The sequence below is a fragment of the Apium graveolens genome, chromosome 6 (assembly GCF_009905375.1).
Source record: "Apium graveolens cultivar Ventura chromosome 6, ASM990537v1, whole genome shotgun sequence".
Taxonomy (NCBI): domain Eukaryota; kingdom Viridiplantae; phylum Streptophyta; class Magnoliopsida; order Apiales; family Apiaceae; genus Apium; species Apium graveolens.
In genome coordinates, this window is record NC_133652.1 from 119238815 (window position 1) to 119264179 (window position 25365).

A 25365-nucleotide genomic window follows, 5' to 3' on the forward strand; every position below is an offset into this window, starting at 1 on the left:
AAAACGGCTACGTTTAATAGCTCTTTTAGTTTCAACCCCTACGTTCAATAGCTCTGATTCGTCGAAGCATCATAAGTTTCAACCCCTACGTTCAATAGCTCTTTTAGTTCCACGATCAACGGCTGTATGTTGACATCGATATTATTTCCAGGATCGTTGGGACCAGGTATGATTATTGAGAGGATTAAATTTTCTTGTTTCATGTTTAGCCAGGGAGGAAGGTTATAGTTGACAATAATAATTAGCCATATGCTGTGTGTGCAACTCATTTTTTCATATGGATTGAAGCCATCAGAAGTTAAACCTAATCTGATATTTCGATTATTGGAAGAAAATTTTGGATATGTGGCATCCATCGTGTTCCAGGCTTCACCATCAGTCGGATGCCGCAACTTCCCATCCTTCTTTCGATCTACTTCTTTGCACAAAACCTTGCATTGTAGCCTTGGTTTTAGTGGAAAGTATCCCATAACTTTGGCTGCGACTTTATTATGTTCCGACCCCTGTGCTACAGCCTTCCACCTTGAAATACCACAATTTTTGCACTTAACTTCTTTTTCATTCTCACCCCAATATAACATGCAGTCGTTTGGACATGCATGTATTTTTTTCATAGTTAAGGCTTAAATCTTTGATGGTAGTTTTAGCAGAATTAAAAGATTTGGGAAATCTGATATTGAGAACAACTACTTTTAGTAATTCTATTATTTCACTAAACGCCGCCTCGGTTATTCCATTAAGACATTTCCAGTTATAGAGCCCGATTAAAAAACTTAATCGTGAAAACTTATTATAGCCTGGATACAGTGGTTGTCTTCCTTCCTCGACAAAACGTAGAAATTTCTTTATTTCTGCATTCGGTCCCACAGGTCCCACATTACCATACGCAACATTCATCATCTCATCAATATTATCCTTAAATCCATTATTTTATTCGCAATCTATAGTATTCAATAAGGCAACCTCATATATTCGTTGTACTAATCTCTCAGACGGTCCATTGCAGATAAGGTGATCATGAACATCCTTTTGACACCACCATAGACGATTATCACATAGATGACAAGGACACTTCACTTCATTTCCGACGCCCAATTTGGACATCAAATTTTTTACAAATTCTTTCACTCCATTCCTATACAATTCACTATACTTAGGTTAATTTAACCAAGTACTATCCTGATCAGTCATATCTACATAAAAAGAAAAAGATCATTAAATTTTCGTTTACCATTAAAATTATACAATATTAGCACCACCTTAATTGTTTATGTTTTATCATTTTATTATATGCCTATATGATTAAAGGATATAGATACATCTTGATTACACTACTTAATTTACATAACCAGTCCTTATAAGCTAATTTATCACATTAATTAAGTTCTAATTTTTAAAGGACGATTATCACTTTAATTAAGTTTTAAATATTGATTTAAAGGACGATTATCACTTTAATTAAGTTTTAAATATTGCAGAGATTTAAATTTTAAAGATGCATCACTTCGTATAAATATTAAGTTTAACCAGGCTATAAATATTAAGTCATGTTCCTTTGTTAATCATCCCACTTTCTTATCTATATTATACTTCAAACACAATACCCCAACATTATCAGTATTAATCTACATATATATAATTATACATTATTTATATGAATGACTTGTCGACTTTTTTCCACTAGTCGGGCGACTTGTCGACTAGTCGATTCCAAGGTACTCAGGCGTCGAGGCTCGTCTTCACGACTTAATAATACGCTTCTACTTCTAACACTACAGAGGTGAGAGGACAACAGTATTGTTCTACTTCTAACACTACATCCTTAACCATTCCATATTGTTCAGTAACCATATTAAATCAATAACAATCACATCATAAAACAAGAACTAAAAAACAGAACATAGCAAAAGAACAGATAAACATCATAATAAAACACTACAACACATATAAAGTAATGATGAACTCAATGATGAATATAGCAAAAGAACAGAGAAACATCTCAACAAAACAAAATAACACTTATAAATTAATGTACGTGTATCATTGGGATATAAAATAATGCATACAAACAAAACAGAACTAAAAAATCAAATCTCAACTCCAATAATATCAAAAACATCGAATTAATCAAATATAACAGATAAATTATCAAAAAAAAAAGATAAAATAATAGATATATGGCATGCAAAGTAAAAAATATCAAAAGAGCATATCCAAACCTCAAACCCAAATAATAAATTAACTAAACCCCAATTTCAGAGATAAATTATCAAAAAAAAAAGATAAAATAATTACTAAACCCCAATTTCAGAGAAGAAAAGAGCATACCCGAACAAGAACAAAGCAAACCCGACTTATATCCAAGATCTGAACTAATTACTAAACCCTAATTTTTCCAAGATCCAAGCAACCCGACTGATTGTTCAGAACCCTAATCTCCAAGCAACCCGGATGATATTCAAGCTCTGACCCTAATTACTAAACCCTAATTTCTCTGGCCTGAGTGAGCTGAGCTATTGTGAGAGTTTTTAGAACCCTAATTTCTATATAGACTGAGTTGTTGTGAGAGTGTTTTAGAGTGTGTGAGTGTTTGTCTGCGTGTGAGAGTGTTTGTTTGAGTGTGTGAGTGTTAAAAGTGTTAAAAGTTTTATTTGTCTGAGCGTGTGTGTGTTATAAATGAGCGCGTCATTTTTTCATTTGGGCTGCCCAAAATTTTGGCTAAACTCAATCCCGCTTTTGTTATCCCGCCTAAATATCGATCCCTATGGTAACACTTATTATTATGTCAATGCTAACAATAATTTTTGTGTTACAATAGGGATTTCATCATGTCTATTGTACCAATTTATATTCTCTGCTGTAACACAAAAAAACATGTTACCTCAGACTAAATTTTAGTAACTTCAGGCAATATTTCTGCTTGTAACACCAAAAAAATTATCGCTACAGGTCAAATATGATGTAGTGGTTTCCTCGTTTTTCTTTCTATGAGTTTTATCACTTACTAACTTTTCTTGGGATGCTGAGGTTGAACCCTTCTCAAAGGTAGATTTTGGTTCATCAGCTTTTGAAGCCCTTGATTTTTGACCTGTCGACTTTTCCAGCTTTAGAGTCTTTTCCTTCTCTTCTTCCAAACGACTTCCTTTCTCCTCCAGTGAACTTCTTCCTGAAGCTTCCTTTCTTCTGAGACTTCCTGAACTGCATCCTCTTGAAGCCCTGAACTAGTAATGCAGCCATTTGCATGACATCATAATCTGTCACGTTCTCATCAGTTTCAGAATCAGTATCATCATCAGGATTTGATGATGAATCATCAGTATCTGATTCTGGCAGATTGTTCTTTTTCCTTGCAGCTTCAACAGACTTGACTTTTGAAGCTTTAGCATTTACTTTCAAAGCAACTGATTTTCCCTTGTTGCTTTTCCTCTCTTTCCTTTGCTGAACTTCTAAATCATGAGTTCTCAGCATGCCATAGATTTCATCCAGAGTGACTATTTCCAAATCATACTGATGTCGTATGATTGAAGTCTGAGTCTCCCATTCCTCATTCAAAGCTCTCAGAAACTTGGTGTTTAAAGCTTCCAGATCGTACACCTTTTGTAATGACGGGGAATTTCGTGACGTAATTAAGTGAATAAAGTAAGATTTTATATTGTAATTATAATTTATGTGAATTAATAAAGGGATTAAATGGTTTTGTTGGTTAATTGTCCTTATTGTATATTAGTAACTGGGAACGTAAAATGACGCATTCCCGTTTGATGAGTTAGCTTCGTGGATAAGCTGTGTTATCGGGCCGTCAAGTAGAACGGGACCCATTTTAAAAGAGATTAATAGTATTTAAAAGTGAACTACATGTTTTTATGTGAAATGGAAATGTTTGAGTAGGTATTCCAGTGTCGTGCCAGTTGTTATAAAGTATTTATAGTGAAGCATAATTGAAACGCTCAGCGTCGGGCCACCAAGCAGGACGCGACCCGCTACGCGAAAAGGAAATTAATCATAATAATAGTAACGGGAAATTTTGTGATTGATTATGAGTTGTGATGTGTGAATATATGTGTTTGCTTGTCTGTATGCATGATTATGTGCTTTGTCGATTTTAAAATGATTTTAAGAGATTTATCTGATTTAAAATGAGGTTTATGGAACCTTTAAATATTTTTATTAAATTATACGAGTATGTTCAAGGCGTGGAATTTGTTCTGTTATCTTCAGAATAATCCCAGAGACTTTCTAAAAATTACAGATGGATTTATTTCGTGATCGTTGCTTTTTAAAATGATTTTATGGAATTAAAAGGCTATTTTCAGTATAATCTTGTAAAATTCGTATTAAATTAACCGTTCGCTCAAAAATTATTATGAAAATATGGCTAAAAAGCTAATTTCGAGATCTATGTTCTAAAATTATTATTCATTTTATTCCCATCTTTTCTGAGAGAGTTATTTCTTGTTTAAATTCATTTTTAGATTGAGAATAAAAGAAAAGAGAAAAGAAAAATCTAGGTATGGTGCAAAGACCATATTACCGTTGCCAAACTAATATATATACTCTCTCCCCTCCCTTTTTCTTTTCTTTCACCCGTGCACTCTCTCTATCTTCTCTCACTTTCTCTCATCTCTCTCTTTTCTCTCTCACTCTCGAAGCTCCCTCTCTACTATCTCTTGGTATATAGCATATCTCCCTCTCTATTTCTTTGAAAACCTCCATAAATTCTTATCCTTGTTCCAAATATGATCTTCAAACCTTGTGCATGTGTGTATTTATGCTTGTATGCGAGTGTGTGTGTGTGCGTTGGGTTCGGTTTTGAGCCAAGTGCCGAGTTCTTGTTCCTTTCGAATGCTTGATTGCAATTTCTGCGATTTCTGCGAAGATTGAGTCTTGCATGTGTGTGTTGCTGTGTTTTTGGAAGGTAATCAGAGGTTTTAAGGTTGGAAACCCCCGAATGGGGGCACCACCGTGATACCACCGCCACCGGTGATGAACTCCGGTGAACCGGTGGTGAGTAATGATGTATAAACTGAACTCTATAATATTGAAACTTGATTTTTGATAGTTGCATGTGGTGTTTTCCATAAAACTGAATGGATTCTTGATTTTTAAAAGAATTAAGTTGATTTCCATGGATGTGAATGACTTGTTAATGATTTTTCTTAAAATTATCTTGATTTTATTAATTTGTGAACTTGGTTTGATAGATGCAGGTGATAGTATTGTTTAAGATGCAAACTTGGATAGTTTTGTTCAAAAGAAAGTGATACTAAAGATTGATCTTGCTAAATTGGATTTAAAATAAGTTTAATTGGTGAAATTATCCTTGCATGTTGTTGCATTTGATTGAGGCTGAATGGTGCATTATTTTTGTGACTTGATTGATTCGAAGTTGATGATTAATAGGTTTATTGGAGTTGTCATGTGAATTTAAGTTATAAAGAGGCTTGGATGTTAAATTAGAATCATGCATGTAAAGAGATATGAGTGCATGTTAAGATAATAAGAATTATTGAATATATTGTTTAATTCTATTCGAATTTTGTGAATTAAAAGGAGAGGATTATTGAATTGATTATGGTTTGAGTGTTTAAAAACTCTTTTGATTTGATTAAATGAGTTTAATTCGATTTTTTAACTATTGAAAAGGAGGTTCTTGATTTAAGAAGTTTTCGATTGATTTGATTCTAGAATCTGGTTAAATGAGTGCAAGATGATGTAGTTCATATGTTTGATTCGAAATGTTGATAAAAAAAAGGGTTGGGTTGCTTGTTATTGAGTCATGCGAATTGAGGTTATTTACTAAAGTATGAAGTTTAAAGTATATAAGTACACTTTACTAAGTTCTATGTGTTATGGTTGCGTTGTAATGTATGTGATTCGATGACCAATTGATTTGAAGTACGACTATATGGTATATCATGTTATGTGAATATAATCGAGTATATATACTCTTAGGGTTTTGCGATAAGGGTTAATTGTTAAGCGTTCTGGGAACGTCGAGTGAGAATCTAATTAGGGTTTGATTGTTGGATTGTAGATTCGGAGTGTAAAGGCATTCGGTCTAGGAATGGGAAAAGGTGTACTAGGTGGCAGTAGTTCAACCTTTATGAAACAGGAAAGCGAATTCAGGCAAGTAACTCTGCTTACTTGTGTAAATTGTTTATAGAGAGGATATTGTTCATGCCATGATAGAGTATTGAAGTTTTATAGCCCTTGTGCGCCTATTATTGATTCTTGAGATACCCTGATATTGTCCTTGTGAACCTGTTATTGATATGATTAATGTTCAAACCTTTATAGTAACCCTTTTATTCATATCCTGATCACCTGTTATTAACTTGAATTCTTGTAAACCCTATAAGAACCTTTATGAACCCCTTGCGTAGTAATCCCTTCATCCCTTGTTAATCTTATCCATGATGACCCCTGGAACTGCTTTGATTCCCTATCTTGTAAATCTTGTGATCATTTGATCAAGATCCTTAGTATTGAACTTTGATTACCTTTGATTCATTCACTTTCTTTGAATCCTTGAAATTTTACTTAAGAATGAGTTTCGACTTGAAAGAGTCTGAATGATTTCATATTCTCGGTAATGATAAAATGAACTTAGTAAAACCTTTCTTTTCAACACAAGGTTTTCCAAATAAATTCCTAATGGATTGGATTGAGACGTAAGAGACTAGTGGGACTAGTTCAGTCATATAAGAGGCTATCGGGGCTAGTCCGATTTAAGGTTGAAATTATGTCATAGGTACCTTAAAGACCAGATGGAGGTCGATACGGGCTGATCACCCGTATTATTAATATTATGAATTGAAAGTTAAAGTAGTCCAATCAAGGGTTCCATATCCTTTAATAAAGAGAAATTGAATTCCTTATTCAGTATTTGATTCTTTGAAAATGAAATGGCTTATAATGTTCTGAAAAGAGTGGATTGTGATATTGACTAGCATATAGCTTGTGAACCCTGATTCCTATTCTGATATTATTATCAATCATGAAATTGATTCCCAGAGTTGAATAGATTCTTGCTTTCCACTTGAAAGATCCTTTGAGATCCTATTAATGATTTGTGATGAATGTCGGCTTTCACCCTATCTTGAGCTTTGAATCCTGAAATCTCAAATCTTCCTTCATAACCCTTTCATAGCCCAAAGACATAAATCTGCCACCTGAAGATGTGAAAGTCGAATGCCTTAAAAATAGTAGTGGTATATTATGGATATTGTTTCGTAGAACAGTCATAAAGTTACTTGCTGAGTTTTATACTCATATATTTTGTGTAATAACCCCAATTTTTTGAATTTTTGAAGCACGGATGAATAGTAACTTTTGCTGATGGTGCTGATTAAGGAAAATTATCAGACCACGCTATATAAGAGTACTGTTATGGAAATTATAAGATCGTATTAGTATTCCATAAAGTAAATAAGTGTATGTAAAGATCGTCAGAATCCAAATCCGCACGCTTTGATTTTTCCCGAAAATCCACCAGATACCGAAAGAATTGAGTATAAGGTAACATGATAAAAAGGATTTAAATTCAAGGATTTTTAGAGAGGATCATAAAAGGAATATAAAATATTGAGAAAGGTTTAGGGGAACCTAAGTAATAAGATCCCAGGTATGATCCCTCAAACGATAAACGAAAACAAAAGATAAGCGAACCGTATAACAGATCAGCGGTCATTAGCCAAGTAATTAAGGGATTAATCAAAAAGGTAGTGGATGATGATGTCATCACATGACACAAGCTTGCTTGCATAAGCATGACAAAGGAGTTTTGTTTGTTGGGTGATTTTGGGCCATACAAAATTAACCATGGTAAAAAGGTTAAAACAAATTTCAAGACAAAAAGAAGAATCAACCAAGCAAATAACATAAATCAAAAAGAGAAGAGTTGACTTTGCAAGAAGAAGCTCTCGGCCAAAATAAACACATCAACTTCAAACTGCGATATCTCCTTCAATACTCACTCAAATGTTGTGTTCTATAGCTCGTTGGAAAGGTATTGAGATGGCCTACAACTCCTGTTCACAAGTCTTGTCCAAATAATTAAGGTAAGACCCTCATTTTTACAGTTCTTTAAATTGGACTTTTAGAAACTTTAAAGCCTAACTTTGTGTTCTTGATTTCTTTGGAAAGATCAAGCTTGTAGGAGGCTTCCTAAGGCTTCCTAGCAACTTAACACCTCCTAAGGAAGGTATGAACATCAAACCCTAGCCTTTACTTTATTTGTTAGTATGTTTAATTGTTGGTTTTGTGAAATGAGAAGCATAGATTGTGATTACTAGTAGTTTGGTTTGATTTGGAAGTGTTTTGGTAATTAAAGCTTGATTATAGTTCATAGGTCTTGATTGTGGTTGTTTGAGTTAAAAAACTTGGAGGTTATGGACTGATATGATATGGTTTAGGTGAATTTTTGTTGTATTGATGGTTATGAGTTGGTTGGTGGTTGATTGGAGTAGTTTAAACTTTGGTAATCGCGTAAATATAGCCGTCGTAATGCCCGATTTACCTTAGACTGTTTTTGTTATTAACTTCAGGACCCCTAAACTCACTGTAAGATTCTTACCATTATCATGTTTATATAGTTCATATTACGAGCTTCGTTTTGATATGTGGTTCGTTTGAATCCGATGTACGGTTTAGGAGAAACGACCGTTTTAAGTAACGGCGTTTCGCGAACGAACCATTACCCCTCGCCTTACTTTGAAACCTTGGTTAAGGACTTTAAATGACTAATTGGGATATGAAACAATTATGTTAAGTTTATTAGGCAGTTGGTAAGGTACTCGCGAAAGAATCGCCTTAAAACTCTTAATGGTTAATTTATTAAAAATGGTGGAGCCGAGGGTACTCGAACGACTTAGGTGATTCGTTAAGCGTAGGAGTGACCATAAGCGAAAGTTAGGGTTCAATTGGTTAAAGTCTAGTTTCTTAAGCGACCGGGGTTTAATTCCAACTTATGTTATTGTTCATAGGTTATCGGACCCAATCTAAGCTTAAGTCTATCCGGGAGCACTCAGGCAAGTTTTCTACCCGTTATATTGTTGTTGTGATGTATATATGTATATGCATTATCTTGTGATAAGTGCATGATTGTTATTAGCAAATTCTTGCGATATATTGGAGCATGTTGATATGATATATATGCATGCCTGTTTCGTATTCTTGATTTATATATTTGTTGGTTCAAATGCTTATTAGTTGCTTAATACATATGCTAGAGATAAGCAGTAGTTGCGTATACCCTGAGTGTAGGGGACCCAAAGGTGAACCCTTTTCTAAAACCGGGAGTAGATGTTCCCGAGTATATTATATATATATATATTTATATATATATATTGATGTAGTTTTCAAAACTATTAATCGAATAAGGTTTATTCGATAACTTTATATTATTTAATGAATATTATTTCGAATATTCATTCGGGGGCTTATGACTCCTTTTATTTTATTTAATGAATATTATTTCGAATATTCATTCGGGGGCTTATGACTCCTTTTATTTTATTTAATGAATATTATTTCGAATATTCATTCGGGGGCTTATGACTCCTTTTTTATTGAATATTATTCGAATATTCATTCGAGGGCTTATGACTTCTTTTATTTTATTTAATGAATATTATTTCGAATATTCATTCGAGGGCTTATGACTCCTTTTATTTTATTTAATGAATATTATTTCGAATATTCATTTGAGGGCTTATGACTCAGTTTATATTATCTAATGAATATTATTTGAATATTCATTTGAGGACCTATGACTCCGATTATTTGCTGAGATATATTCTTTATTTTATTAAAGAATAAGGTGTCGATAATCAAACTTATTTTTTATTATTCAAATAAAGATAGTACTTTCGTACAAGTATATTTTTGGTTATTTAATACTCGTTTCAAGTATAAGTTTTACAACTTCTACTTCAATTATTTGTATAAAGATTATTCTTTATGGGAATATTATTTAAATAATAATATTCAGATATTTTCTAATATATTGGAACTGATTTACTTTATTAAATCAGCATTACTCCAAACACTCTTTAAAGTGTTTTCGAGTCCTTAAAATGATTTTCAAAAGTTAGAGCGGATCCCAAAACTCAATTTTTTTATATATTTAAGATCTTCCTTTTTAAAGGGGATTTAAATACTCGCTCAAAACCAGAGGGACCCGGCTCTGTGGTGTATTTTATATTCGCAACAAGGTTGCGGTTTTGGTAAATAAATTGATTACTTACCCAATGTTCGGGAAGTAAGTCCATCTATCGAGTCGGCATAAGCAACATGGGCTCAGTGGGCGTCCATGATAGTGTAAGTGGCTCAGTGGGAGTCCATCAAATGCGTAAGTGGCTGAGTGGCAGTCCAGCATAAGGTCCTATTGCGACCAGGGTGATGACCAGTGGGGAATTCGTCCATCTACTAGTAGAAAAGGTTACTTATTGGTATCTTTGCTTGATCAGCAAGATATCAGGTTATACCAAGGTTTTCTCCTTTCCAAATTCATTGGATATTGCAACTCTGTTTATAATTTTCATAACAGAGGTTTTCAAGGAGTGTATGAAATGTATATATATATATAAGTGTATATATATATCGGGACTTAATGAAGTACCTCGTAACTTCATTATTTATAATGATATTCAAAGATTGAATCTATTCAAATCTTGTCTTGTAGTCACATCAGTGTGATGAACTTTTGAAACTGGTTATAACTTGAACGGTGGTAGTTCGAGTAGTATTTGGAAAAGATATAAGTATATTGGAGTATCTTGTAACTTCATCTTTTAAACTTATATCTAGTAAATGATTATCTTATGCATGACAAAGATTTTCAGAAAAACGTTGAGACAAGGTTAGATATATGAGATCACCTTGCAACGATATTTTTATACAGTTATAAACTGGAACTCTGTGTATATTAGGCATGGAAGAGGACTTCCAAGATTTTGAAAAGTATATAAGTATATATACTGAATATTTTGCGACTTCGTCGCATTAAGATATCAAACTTGGTTCATTTCTTCTTAACCAAGACTTTCATGAGTACTATGAGAATGCTCATATATTGTTAATTATTATACATATTATTTCGGTGGGCTTGTTGCTCACCCTTGCTTTCTTCTTTCATCACACAACATCAGATAGACAAGATGAACAGGACCAAGCTCCCAATTCACGAGCGGATAGGAAACGTTCCGCAGTTTCCTGTAGGCGTTGATGCCGTTATAGCCGAGGTAGGATCTACCAATAGGCTAGGCTTTCAACTTTTGATGTACCAGACTTATGTATATTTATGAATTGTAATAATGGCAAGGAAATGTAAATTTATTCAGAAACCCTTTTAAGGTATAATGGCATATAATTGTGGAATAAAGTGACTTGTATTATTATTTTTGGTATTCATCTCTTAGACTATAACTTGTGGTGTGTGTGTTTATTATGGGGTCACAGTACAGAGTAGTTGATTATTTATTAAGATTGGGTGTTATTAAGGGAAATGGAACTCATGACAACCCGGATCCCCGACCCCGGATTTGGGGGTGTTACAGAAATGGTATCAGAGCTAAGCGTTATAAACCTCAGAGATGATATGACGTTAAAATAATAAGTTCACTAAGATAATAAGAACTCTTGCCAAGTTCATAGTCGGGCTACCTAACGTAGTACTGACAGTTAAAACCCTTATGGGAACCCTTATAAATATCGTGATAGAAGCGTAGTTCGTTATCGTAGATGGTAGCGGGACTCCGAACCCTGAGGTTGAGGAGCAACAGCGCGATGATGTTTTATTACTAATTGGAGATCGGATTGTGGATCCGATAGAGCGTCCTAACGCAGGACCGGATGATGTTCATATTGAGGATGTAGTGGTTGAGGATGTTGTCCTAGATGGGATTGTTGCTGAGGAGGATCTCGTGGAGGATCCTAACAAGAATGAATAAAGGACCACTGAGGAATTGATGACCATGGTTAGGGCGACTACCAGAGGTAGGATTGGCCGGTCACTACCAGAGGTTCGTTCAAGTTTGTAAAGATAGTAGCCCCTTTAACGCGGCTTACTCATAAGACTGAGAAGTTCGAATGGACAGAGAAATGCGAGAACAGCTTTTAAGAATTGAAGCAATGATTGGGATTTGCCATGAATCCCTCATACTGAGACACCAGTATTCTCCTTTTGTTGGATCTAACTTCCTCTGTACCTTCACACAAAATCTCTATTGTCTCCCAGGTCTGTTTAGTTGTGTCACAGTTGACAATGTTGTTGTACATGACATTGTCAAGTGACTCTATCAGAATTAATTACTGGGCACTATCGAGAGAGACTTTCTCCTTCTATGATTCAGTGTATTTTGAAGGGTCCCTTAGGTGCAAAATGAGCTGGGATGACCATTTCTCCATCTGTAGATTCATCTACCCTTTCCATGGGGGTGAAAGGGCCATTTTTGAGAATATGGATATATAAATGGATTGGCCATCCTTATGAACAACATCATTTTCTTTTTCCAAAGTGTATAGTTGATTCTGTCAAAGGATGGTATCTTAATACTGCTTATATTTTGTGCACTCATACTTCCAAGATCTTTATATATTTTCTTTCAGATTTTGCTCTGATACCACTTGTTAGATATTGAGTGCAACACAGAGGGGGTGAATATGTTTTCTTTATTTTTAGGCTTTTTAAAATTGATTTAGAAAGATGGAGAACAAAGCAGTTTAATTGTAGAAATAATATGTTTAGCTGAATATAAAGAACATGCATAATAAACACAGTATTTCAAAACTCACTTAATTTATATTAAAATTAAGTATGTCTTGCTACAATTCCTGGGTTCTTAAGAATATAAAAACTCAGCTTCTTACTTGAGAGAGTACAAGAAAATTCAAATCTGGTTGTTACTCTAAAAAATAAAGGACCTCTGTTTACTTTATAGATTAGTAAACATGGGTTTACACAATATGCAATAAGATGTACTAAACCTTACTTTAAGTTATCTCTAAAGCTTTCCATTTCTGGCTTAGTGAATCCTTGCAAATCTTGTAGGTCTGTGACCTTCCTTTTTCAGTTAATCTTGACCCTTGATCTTGCACTATTCAAACTGCTTTTGTAGACTTTTCAATCTAAGTGATTAGATCATTTATTTATTGATAATCTTGAATATTTAACTTGTTAGGTCACACACACTGTAGAAGGGGGTTGAATACAGTGTTTATCACAATCAAATCGAATTAAAGAACTCAAGTAACAGAAAATAGACTTTATTCAATATAATAAACTCTGTTACAATATGGAACTGTCCTCTCTCAGTGATGAACAAATATCACGAGAGCTGCTAGGGTTACAACGAATATTATTCTCAAGTAACAGAAAACAAACTTTATTCAATATAATAAACCCTATGTCAGTGTTTATATATTACACAGTTACAAGATAATCGCTAATTGATATGGAATATAATTCTGCTTCCTAAAATATATCAATCTCATATCTTTTCTTCCAAGTATTCTATTCTTCATATAATTCCTTCTTCATACATATCTCTTCTTGCGTTTGTCTTGATCTTCTTTCCTCTCAATCAGCCGCCTTCCTTATCTAAAAGTCTCCTTAAGTCCTGATATTATCTCCTGATAAATATCTCCTGATAACTTAAGTTCTGACCACTTAAGTTCTGATATCTTAAGTATTGTCTTCAGAATAAGTGCTGATTTCCAGTTAAGTACTGATTTGTCCTGTTTAAGTAAGATCTGAAAACTAAACACAAATCATATTAGACATGACATTATCAAATATATCTAACAATCTCCCCCAACTTGTAAACTATCATAATATACAAGTTTAACAAATATTTGATGATGTAAAAAACATTAAGTACAAATGCATGAGAATTTGACTAGATAACTATAACTTACAGTCCTTAAAGCTTTACCAACTTTAACTTCTGATAACATCTTCAGTATGTATACACATCATAATTTGAGCAGTTATAGATCTTGACTTGGCTTCAATTACTGATCTCTTTGATATCAGGAGTTGTTCTGAGATAGTTCTTTAACAAACATCTCTCAGCATATTTAAGTTCATCAATCATCCTCCTTTTTACATTCTTCAATTCAACTGTATCTTCACCAATTTGAAAGATAGCAGCCCTGAGATCATTTATTCTGGATTTCCTTATGTCCTGATCCAGTCTGATCAAATATGCCTTGTCAGACTCAAGATTGAATTCTACGGCCTTATAACCCAGAAAGGTAGTTATAATCTTAGCAGAGTTAGGCTTCATCTCAACAATATCACCCTTGTGATCTCTGTACTTGGGACAGTATGTGTTGTCAGACTTTACAGAATAAAGCTTCTTCTGTCTCTGAATTTGAGTATTCAAATAATTTGCAGCACTTTCTGTTAATCTGTTCTTCACATGAAGTAAGAATAGAACATGTTCTAGTTCCTCAAAATACTTCAGTGGTATAGCATTCTCCCTTATATGGTAAACCCTTCCATCTGTCATGAAATATAACAAGATGTGTTCTTTTAAGAAGGTATGGTAAACCATTTATACAGATTCAAGCTGATTCAATCTTTTAGGAGTTGCTCCAACACCTGGTTCACTTAAGGAAGTTGGATCATTGGTTGTGTTCTGCACTCTTCTTTCATCAGCACTACCTAATCCAGATTTATCTCTTGATTCCTTTCCTGTAACCACTCTTGCTTCAAAACCACTTGTTTCAGTCTTCAAAGATTGAGTTAGTTTGGCTTTAGTGAATCCTGGAAGGAGTAATTTTGAAGGTTTAACATGAGCAATGTCAGAGGTTTCCTTTTCCTTATCTTCTGATATCAAGCCAACTTGAGCTATGTCAGAGGTTGCTTGCTTCAGTGTCATATCAAAACTTACTATATCTTGACTCTGAACAACTTGAGCCATGTCAGAGGTTGTTTGAGAAATCTTTTTTGAAATCAAAGTAAAATTAGCATCTTCATCAGATATTTCTTCATCCATAGCAGGCACATAAACCTTTACAGGTTCACCAACTTTTTCTTTGCCCTTGGACCTTGGATCTATCTGCATTTATGATTTGGCCTTGGTTGCCTCAGGATTTACCCTTTCTTTTATCACAATGCCTTTAGCCTCAGGAATTTTCTTTTCAATAACAGAAGCTTCAGATTTGAAGTTGACTTTTTCTAACTTAAGTCTAGCTTCTTCTTCCTTTAGACTCTCAAAGTCCATTCCTGGATTTTCTTTTAGAAATAACTGTCTTGGAATCTCTTCATCAAGTTCCAGATGTTCATCAGAACTTATCCTTTAACCAGTATCAGAAGTTATTCTTCTCCCAGTATCAGAACTTATTCTTTGACTTGTAGTTCCAGTTCTACTTGATGAAAGACCTTTACCTTGACCATGACCTCCACCCATTCCAGAGTTTCTCGGGTCAACTTTTCCATCATCCTTTCCCTTCAGTGTCTTGATAGGTTTGTATTTGGAATTAATTACTTTCTCCCCCTTTTTGGCATCAGCAGATAATAGAAGAGAGACAAGCAATTCCACTGAAGATTGGATCTCATTGAGTTGATTTTGATGAGAAGCTTGATTCTTTAAAATTTCATCAATCTAAGACTGTTGCTTCTCTTGGGTTTTCTCAATGTAGGCAATTCTGTCAAAGGTAGGTTGGAAAAATCTTTTCTTTTCAAGTTTCAGATTCATATCTTGTTGGATCAAGTTTTCTTGAATTTTATTCACTTTGTCATGAGTTATTGAGTGTTGACCTTGAAGGTGCCTTGTACTCAATGCATCATCATTTATCATCATTTCATCAGCTTTTGCAAGATGCTCAACAAGAATCTTTTCAGAAGGAACAAAGGAAACTGTGTTCCACTCCTTAGTCCACTCCTGTCCTCTAGGAGTTTCACTCCAAGGTACTGGTGCTTCCCCTGTAACAAACTTCTTAACTATCTCTGCTTTATGAACAGTTTGTTGAGGTGCATGTCCTGATGGACCAGCTGCATCAGCATCTACATTTGTAGCAGCAGCTTCACCAGTAACTTCATCATTAGCAGCATCAAAACTTATAGAATCAGCATCAGCAGCTTCTTCTGATAAAAGAATAGTATAAGAGGCTATTGAGGCTTCAACATCATCCTCTAAGTGCTGATCTCCAACTATGTTCTGATCAACAGCCATATTTTGATGCTCACCTGAAATCTGATCTTCAGTATCTAGATGCAGAGAAGGTGTTGTAGGCAATTCTGGATTAAAATCAGCATCAAGAAGTGGTGTTGGTGGTGGAGTGATTGGAGCTGGTGGAGCTTCCAAGTACAAAATCGCGGCACAATCAGGTTGTGAATATCAATCTCAACACTTGTGTCTGGGTCTTCAATATGTACTGGTTCATTTACAGGAGGCACAAGAGGAGTAGGCAGTCTGTCTTGAGTAGGTTCTGGGTGCGCTGAAGGAAGAAAATCAACAATAATTGGTTCTGTTGGGATCAGAGATTCCTGACCCCCTTCCTTAGCTCCTTCTTCCAGAGTTTCTCCAGAATGTGATGATATACTGACAAGCCTCTTGGCTCTTTGCTTTTTATGTCTCTTTGAGGGTGGAGAGACTTTGGGAGTTTCATCAGAATACATACTTCTAAGTCTTTTAAGAAGCTTAGAACTCCCAGTTTTAACATCCTTCTGAGAGGAAATCTTCTCAGCTTCTTTTACAATAGGTTCTGACACTGGAACCTGTTCCTCACTGTCTGACTCATCTCTCAGAACAATCCTCCTTCTCTTCTATTGTGTCTGAGGTACAGTCTTTGTCCTCTTAGATTTGAAAGATGAAGGCCTCACAGGATGTGCTGATGGTGAAGGTTGAGATGTCTTTGATGGTTTGAAATATGTTCTGATGGAGGGTTGAGTAGGTTGAGGTTGAGAAGTTTGAGGTGTAGGTGGTGTATGTTCTGATGGTTGTTGTGGTGGCTGGGATGTGCTGGAGGGTTTAATATCAGGGAAAACAGATGTGTAGGTTTGAGGATTAGCATTTACCAGGATCTGTTTGACAGACTGAGGTATCTGTAAGGGTCTAACCACTTGTTTCTTTATGTCAGCATTTAACAAATCATTAAAAGCCCGTTTTGCAAGCTTAAAGGGTGGAATTAAATTAGTGGTAGGTTGGGGTTCATCAGCACAACAGAAATTATATATAAGCTGACAGAATCTAGCAAAGTACACTACATTCCTATCTTCTGTCATCATATCCCCTACGAAACCTAGCACAGCACTTGCAAAATCAAAGTGAGTTTGATGAATAAGAGCATACCCGATGTGCTGACTCATAATTGGAATGGCATCAAAGTTGGAACACTTATTGGCGAATGCCTTAGTGATACAATTGAAGAAAAATCTTCATTCCTTCCTGATTTTTGCTCTATTCAATTGTCCAAGCTTTCCCAAACTGCCCTCATAACCCAAACTGGCCATGAGCTGCTGTACAACAGGTTCCTCCACTGTTGAAAAAGTACAGCCTTCTGGTAAGTGGAGAGCTTTACAAATTTCTCCATGAGTAACCACATGCTCAACATCATTCACTTTAAAAACGATGCTTGGAGTACCAGTAGCACCACCATTATCAAAATTCCCAGTCCGTCAGAACGTCAGAACTTGTTGGCTTGAAATGGCTTGAGGGTGGGTCAAAGCATACCCAATCTCACTATTTGCTAGAAAATCTTGCACAAAGTGCAAATCAGATGGAGCTTCAGCCTTGTTCAAGATTGCAGCATAGTTGTTAGGTACAAACTTGGCTCCATCTACAATCAAATCCTTGGGTGCCATGAGAAATAAGTGAGAAATTTGGTTTCCTGTAAGGTGTTTGATAAAATATCTGTATGATAAATCGTCAGTATATGTGAGAGGGAATAAAAGTAAAAAGAGAGAGATAAAATATGAAAGTGAATAAAAGATTTTATAATCTTTTCTCTCTTTTACTTATACACGGTAAAAAAATAGTCGTTGAGACACCTGTCAGACATGCAGCAGTAAAAGATAATTAATGGGCACGGGTATTAAGTAATGATTACTTATCACATGCAGTTTTTCAAGGAGAAAAACCGTTCCACTTACCAAGTAATCCCATTAATCAAGGACGTTCAGTTTTTAAAAAAAAAAATGTTCCCACTAAATAAATAATTATTACTGCTTTACCGTCCCCCTGACAAACTTACTAGGGAAGCTCTCCCCTCCCACACTCCTGCTTCGACCATCAAACTTTCGTTTCTTTGTTTGCTTCATTTTCTGGCTCATTTCACTCCCTGCTTCAGCTATTGTGGCAATCTGCACTAGGGTGGCATAGTCAGTTATCTCCAGAATTGCCAGCTTGTTCTGAATCCACTGCTTCAATCCCTGTTAAAATCTCTCAGCCTTTTGCTCTTCGGTGCCCACCAGCTGTGGCACAAACCTCGACAATTCTGTGAACTTAGCTTCATATTCTACTACGCTCATATTTTCTTGTTTCAGCTCTAGGAACTTTCGCTGCATCTGAACCTCCATAAACTTCGGGACATACTTCATTAAAAACAACTAAGTGAATCTTTCCCAAGTAACAATCCCTTGGGGCTCCATATTTTTCTTGGCTTCCCACCAATAGTTAGCCTCACCCTTTAAGAGATAAGTGGCGAAATTAGTCTTGTGGGCTTCCTCAGTGCCAATTCGCTCAAAGGTATTTTCTACCTCTTTCAGCCAAGCCCTGGCCTGAACTGGGTCAGCAACACCGTGAAACTCTGGGGGCTTGACCGACTTGAAATATTTAAATGCATTAGCCATGGCATGCTGGGGTTGCTGGGGTGGTCGTTGCGGTTGCAGGTTTTGTCTCGGAAATTCTACAAACTGCTCCATAGGGTTCACTGGCACTTCCATCCCCTGAGTATCTTTAGCCTCTGACTCTTCATAGTCCTCATCATCATACTCATTTCGTTCTTCTTTAATTCTTAATGGTGGGGTCTGTGCTCGATGCCCTTGTTCATTATTACTGCCCTGGCCGCCAGATGCAGCCGGGCGAGTTCTTGTTACAATTCTCCTTGGCGGCATTTTCCTGTTACATAAACTTATTTAGGTTGTTTTTATTTGCCAATCCTCATACTTCCAGATTCATTATGACAGTATATAATTATGCAGGTATGAAAGAAGATTAAACCATAATCTAGAAATCGTAACTAATCAACACGATAATTATACATAATTTGGTCATATGCCAGGCCTGGGTACAACATACTGAATAATAAAAGTATAATCTGCCTTAATACAATAATCCTTAGCTGGTGGCAATATCAAAGATAACAACCAAAACAACTATCACAAAACAACTAAGTACCACCGCTGAGGAACAACAACCAACTATTAATAGTGTCCTCTAGCCACGAGTAACATCACGAATCCGCCTTATAGCGTGGACCACAACCCTGATAACCTCGCACCTGCTCACCAAGTCACGCTGTGGGGATAAGCGGTGAATCCTACCGATAGTCCTCTGCTCTATGCGGCGAATGGTCCTGCGCACGCGTCGGGCGCTGGGGTATCCTCGCCTGCCTCGGGCCTCTATCCTCATGCGCCGCTCGATGGAAAGTTGGTCCCTCAGCTCGGTAATACGGGCCTCGTCCGCTGTCAGATCAGTAGCATAGCGACCTACCACCCAATCGTGAACTGCTAGGGAGATGACTGGCATGGGTGGTGGAAGTGGGGAATCTGCAGGAGTCGCTGCCACACCGTCAAGAATAGGGTCCATGCCATCATCGATCTCAGTCCGTGTGGGACTAACTGGTACAGGGGGTAGGGTGGGTGTCCTCACTGGGGTGGCTGCCCCTAACTCCGCCTCTAAATCCTCAGTCAGTGCAGTGACTCTGGCCTGTAGAGCTATCATCCTATCCATCAAATCTGCTACTCCCGTCTCATTCTCGAGCTCAGCGACTCGAGCCTGGGCTGCTGAGATCCGATCTAACAAATGCTCTATTGACCTCTGATGCACATCCACCCTCATCATCTCTGGAGATGGAACCTCCGTGTTGCCGTATGGAACATCCTCAAGAGGGGCTATCTCAGTGTCTGGCTTAGTGGGGTCCTCCTCCGGGTCCTCCACAGGGTCAGTCAATGAGTACTCGAATACCTCTAAGCCCACAGTGGGGGCAAGGTCAGCTACCTCGGTCTCAGCTAAAAGGGCCTCATCATGCTCTCTCTTGTACGCCTCTACAGCCTCAGGGTCTAACACATCGGGTACCTACAAGTCATTTAACACACGCATTACTATCCTAGGATACTTAAATCACCCCTAAGGGTTCTTAATATCAGTGCTACCCTCGTAGCCCGACTACGAACTCTGTGTCAGTTCTAGTTCATTGATTCAGTTGATTCACCTTAATGTTTCTGAGACTTATAACCTAGGGCTCTGATATCATTTCTGTAACACCCCCAAATTCAAGGTCGGGAATTCGGGTTGTTACGATCACTTAATATTGTCTAATAAATAATTAATCCTCTTTTTACATCATTACTCGACCTTTTAACCAAACTCACACACACAGGTTATATGCTCAGAAACATTATTAAATCAACGTTAAAGTATTTAAGTTATTACAGACCAAAGGAAATTATCTCAAAAGAGTGAACGCCGAGAACAGCTCTACATGAGACTGGCTCGGGTCACAAATAGTCTTGGTTCAAATACTTAAAAGGAAACTATCTCTACTCGTCTACCTAAGGTGGCTGGCGGACGAACAGTCTACGGTACTCAAGTGCGTCCCCTACCCGCTTGCAGGCAGTCGTCCTGGTTCGGGTCATGCTGGTAATCTGTTGTGATATGATATTTATAAAAGCAAGAGTGAGCACTAATGCTCAGCAAGATATAGTTATCCATTATTTAAATATGATCATTTAGGGAAAAACAACCATTAAGCATTGTATATCCAAGGTTTCTAAAAGTTTATATGCTTGTCAATTTTTATGAAAAACTCAACTTTAAATGTATCACTTTAATCAGTTTATACTCGGACTCATTTCATCTCAAAATCTCAATATGATGCTTGAACCAAAATTCTCGAATGGATGTGATATATATTCATCAACAACCTTATTTAAAACTCAGCCTTATCGGCCTTCTGCTGTAGGTTTCACAACAATTTATCCAAAGTGGAGGAAAGGGACTATATTGGAATAAACCACGTACCGGTGATCAGCCGAATACGAAATTTTCTCTACTAGTAGAAGGAATACAAACCTAGCCACCTTTGGGCTTATTAAGACATTACACGATGGTTGCCCATTTCCGTTCAAGTCCGAAAGTCAATGGTCACAGAGACCATATAACTGTATACTGCGCCACTCCGCGCTTGGTCACTACCCGATACCTCTCCATGCCGGGAAGGCCACATTCCAGTCCCAAAATAATTATATCGTTTACATAAAATCCTTTGTCGAAGGAATAGATCGTTCTTAGTTGACCTTTAAATAAGATGATTTATTCATCACTTTCAATATAATTGATCCTTGGGAGTTGTCGGAGTTTTGAATTTAAAATCATTTTCAAACCCTTAACCGTCATAGAGTTTTACATATATTGTTCACTTATTTCTCATTGAGCGAGGAAGCAAAACCCTTATGCTTCTAGACTAAGTTCCCTAAGGTTTTGATAAGTTTCAGATGATTGATCTCTTCCGAGAATTTTGAATAATTTAGAAAGTATCCTTGGGAACTATGTCTATTTTTAAATGATTTTTTGAAGTACGGAATATTAAATATTTACGGTATCATAATATTTTTAAGAAGGGTTCAATGAATTGATAAAACCTTAAGTACAAAATGTTTCTCAATAAGGTTCAATGAATTGATAAAAATCTTAATTAAATACTTAAGACAGGATTTGACATCTTATAATTATCCTTCGAATGGTTACATACGTTTTAGATAGAGTGAATTTATTTAAAAACTTTTCAATATATCTTTAAGTATTTTTCGGATATTTTAGTAACTCTTTAGGTATTACTTATAAATAAATAATCCAATAGGATATCCCTTGAGTGAATATTCGATTATCTCTTTTAGTTATAAATCAAATCTCAATCGTTCACTTAATGTGTATGTTACGCGAAAGTACTTTGTTTATTGAAATCGAAATCTTTCGCGTTCGGCTCATTCCAGGATTAAATCGATTTAAAAATATCTCCGACTCCCACTATCTTGTATTATATTACAATTACGTTTCAATTTCTCATACTCGTATAAATGAAGTTTGTTTCCGTAAACAATCGCATAATTGGAATGTATTGATATCACAGACAAGCATATACTTTCAAACTGTAAATCATGGCATCAATATCACAACAGTATATATAGCATGGATAGTTTGTGTTAGGGTTTCGTAAACTTGCCTCGAGTGCTAGGAGTGGTATGGTCTCGGGGCTTTTGTTGGCGATCTAAAATCAATACCCAACGATCTTAGTTAGTACGCGATTATCGATTCACTTCACTAAACCATTTTTATAAAATCAAAAAATTAATATTTACTTAAAATTCTTTTTGGACAGTCTTCCTTGCTGAATTATTTACTTATCATAATTTTTCCAAGATTCCAAAATTATTTTTAACCTTTCAAAATCATCATGCAAGTGTCCTATGTGTAATTGGCTTTTCGGATGAACGCTCCACACTAAAACGGTCATAACTCCTAAACCGTAAATCTCCTCGCGATGATCCACACATGTATAGAAACTAAAAATAAATATCTACGCAGTAATTGCTAGTGACTCATAAGTTTCAAACATTTACATGGCCGAATACACTGCAGAAGGCAGACCAAGTGCAATAGGTTCCACATTCCATTCCTATTACTTGTTCTTGACACAATCACTACTTATGACCAACACAACACTTCTTACTTCTCAAGATCCACCCACATACACCTTATATACTTTATCTAGCATCACATACAAGCATCACAACTCAAAAACGCAAGAACTTAGCAAGAATATGAGCAAAACAACCTTACACATACACAAACTCTTGGATCTTGACACTACATCATAAATAACTCTTAAACCCACCCTTAAAACTTTAAAGAGTTGGAAGTTATACCTTCTTGAGCACTAGTAGGGTTAGTAATAAGATGATTAGGGCTTGGTTTGCTTGAAAAACACTTAGAAGGGCTAGATCCTTAAGAAACAAAACCAAGAAACCATGTTAGTCAAAAGAGTCCATAAAGTTCTTGAACTTCAAGAATTTGTTTCTCACAAACCATTAAGAATTTGGCCATGAAATCATAGAAATACCTTTACTAGGATGTAAGGAAGCTTTGTAAAGTTTTGTGGAATTTTTAATAGAGGGAAGGATGGAGAAGTGAAGTGAGGAAGAGGGCTCTCCCTCCTTTTCTGCATAAACAGCCGAGAGAATTAGGGGGATGGGGGGTTTGGCTTGATTTTTGTTGAAGTGTGGGAGTTTATAAGATGGGTTTGATAGTGTGTATATATGGGCATAATAATCAGCAAAAGAAATGGCTTAGTTGACAATTTTAGATGAGTAGAAATGGGGAGGTATGGCCTTGTACCTTCTTGTCTCCCAATTACTATTCACTACCTATTCACTTACTATTCACTTACTTTTCCACTAACTATTCTAGTTAGCTTCTAATTCCCTAGTTACATCTCCTAACTTCTAGTTACTTTGTTTTGCATGGAATTAATTTATCATTCGATTATTTATCGTACACGCGATTGTCGTTCCATTCCTATAGTTTACTCTCATAACATTTCGTTTCGTAGTGAATTCTTTTATCGCTTATTATCCTTTAACCAATCCTATTCCTTTCTCTTGATCATAAAGACACCTTAATATAATATTTATTCCAAATAGTATTCCTGGTTCTATGCCATTCCTTACGGATACGAAAACACGTAGTATAATCGTGAATCTTCGAATTCCGACGGCTTTTACATTAACTTATTTTCCTCGATAAACAAGAATATGATCTAGGATTTCCAAAATTCCACTATTCATATTTGTGATGAACTCCATACGTATTACATAATTAGTTTCAGTTACTATTCACTGAAGTTTTTAAAATATTACAAAAATCAGGGTTCTTACAATTTCTCCAGTAATCACAGAGTGTGAAAAGTCACCAAGAAAATTTTTATGTTGCTTTTCTAATGCATATTACTTAATACCAGCAATGCACTTGGGTCTTCCCTTCCACAGTTTTACTCTAGATCTCAAAGGAGTACCTGATTTTTATTTCTTTTTCTTTTCCTTTTTCTTTTGATAAGTGAGGTTTATTAGCACTTAGTACATCCATCAGATTTACTAACATCAGAACTTAACAGATAAGAATCACTATTCTAGTTTTTGACTTAGTAATAAGATACACAAAATAAACTTAACTAAGCTCAATATCATAATTTGCTTGTGTTTAAAAGATTTCCACATAAACAATTACTTCAATCATGGGACTTTAGTATGTTAAAGACTACTAGGTCAGCATCTAGCACAGTTATCCTCATTGGATTGAATAGTCACAGAAACATTCATATCACTATCAGAGTTTAAAAATTCACATCATACAACAATCAGCACTTAAGCAGTTTTCAATTTAAGCACAGAATACACAAAGATAGTAATATCTGTAAATACTGATCATAAAGTCTGATGTATCAGAACATAAACTAAGCAGATTTAGAGAAAGAACCTGAAACCATTCCAAGTTCATTTACCAATCTTGTAAAAGTAGCTTCACACAGTGGTTTTGTGAAGATATCTGCTAGTTGTTGATCTGTTGGAACAAAATGCAATTCCATTGTACCTTCATCCATATGTTCCCTAATGAAGTGGTACCTAATGCCGATGTGCTTTGTCATTGAGTGTTGAACTGGATTACCTGTCATAGCAATAGCACTTTGATTATCACAGTAAATAGGGATTTTAAAGTATGTTAACCCATAATCCAGTAACTGATTTTTCATCCAAAGAATCTGTGCACAACAGCTTCCTACAGCAATGTACTCTGCTTTTACAGTTGATGTGGAAATTGACTTTTGTTTCTTGCTAAACCAAGAAACTAATCTGCCTCCAAGAAATTGACAGCTTCAACTTGTGCTTTTCCTGTCAATTTTGCATCCTGCAAAAATCTGCATCTGAGTAACCTATTAGATTAAAGTCTGATTCTCTAGGATACCACAATCCCAGATCAGCTATACTCTTAAGGTACTTGAAAATTCTTTTCGCAACTGTTAAGTGAGGTTCTCTTGGATCTGCTTGAAATCTTGCACAAAGACAGGTAGCATAGATGATATCAGGTCTACTTGCAGTTAGATAGAGTAAGGAGCCAATCATATCTCTGTAATCAGTAATAT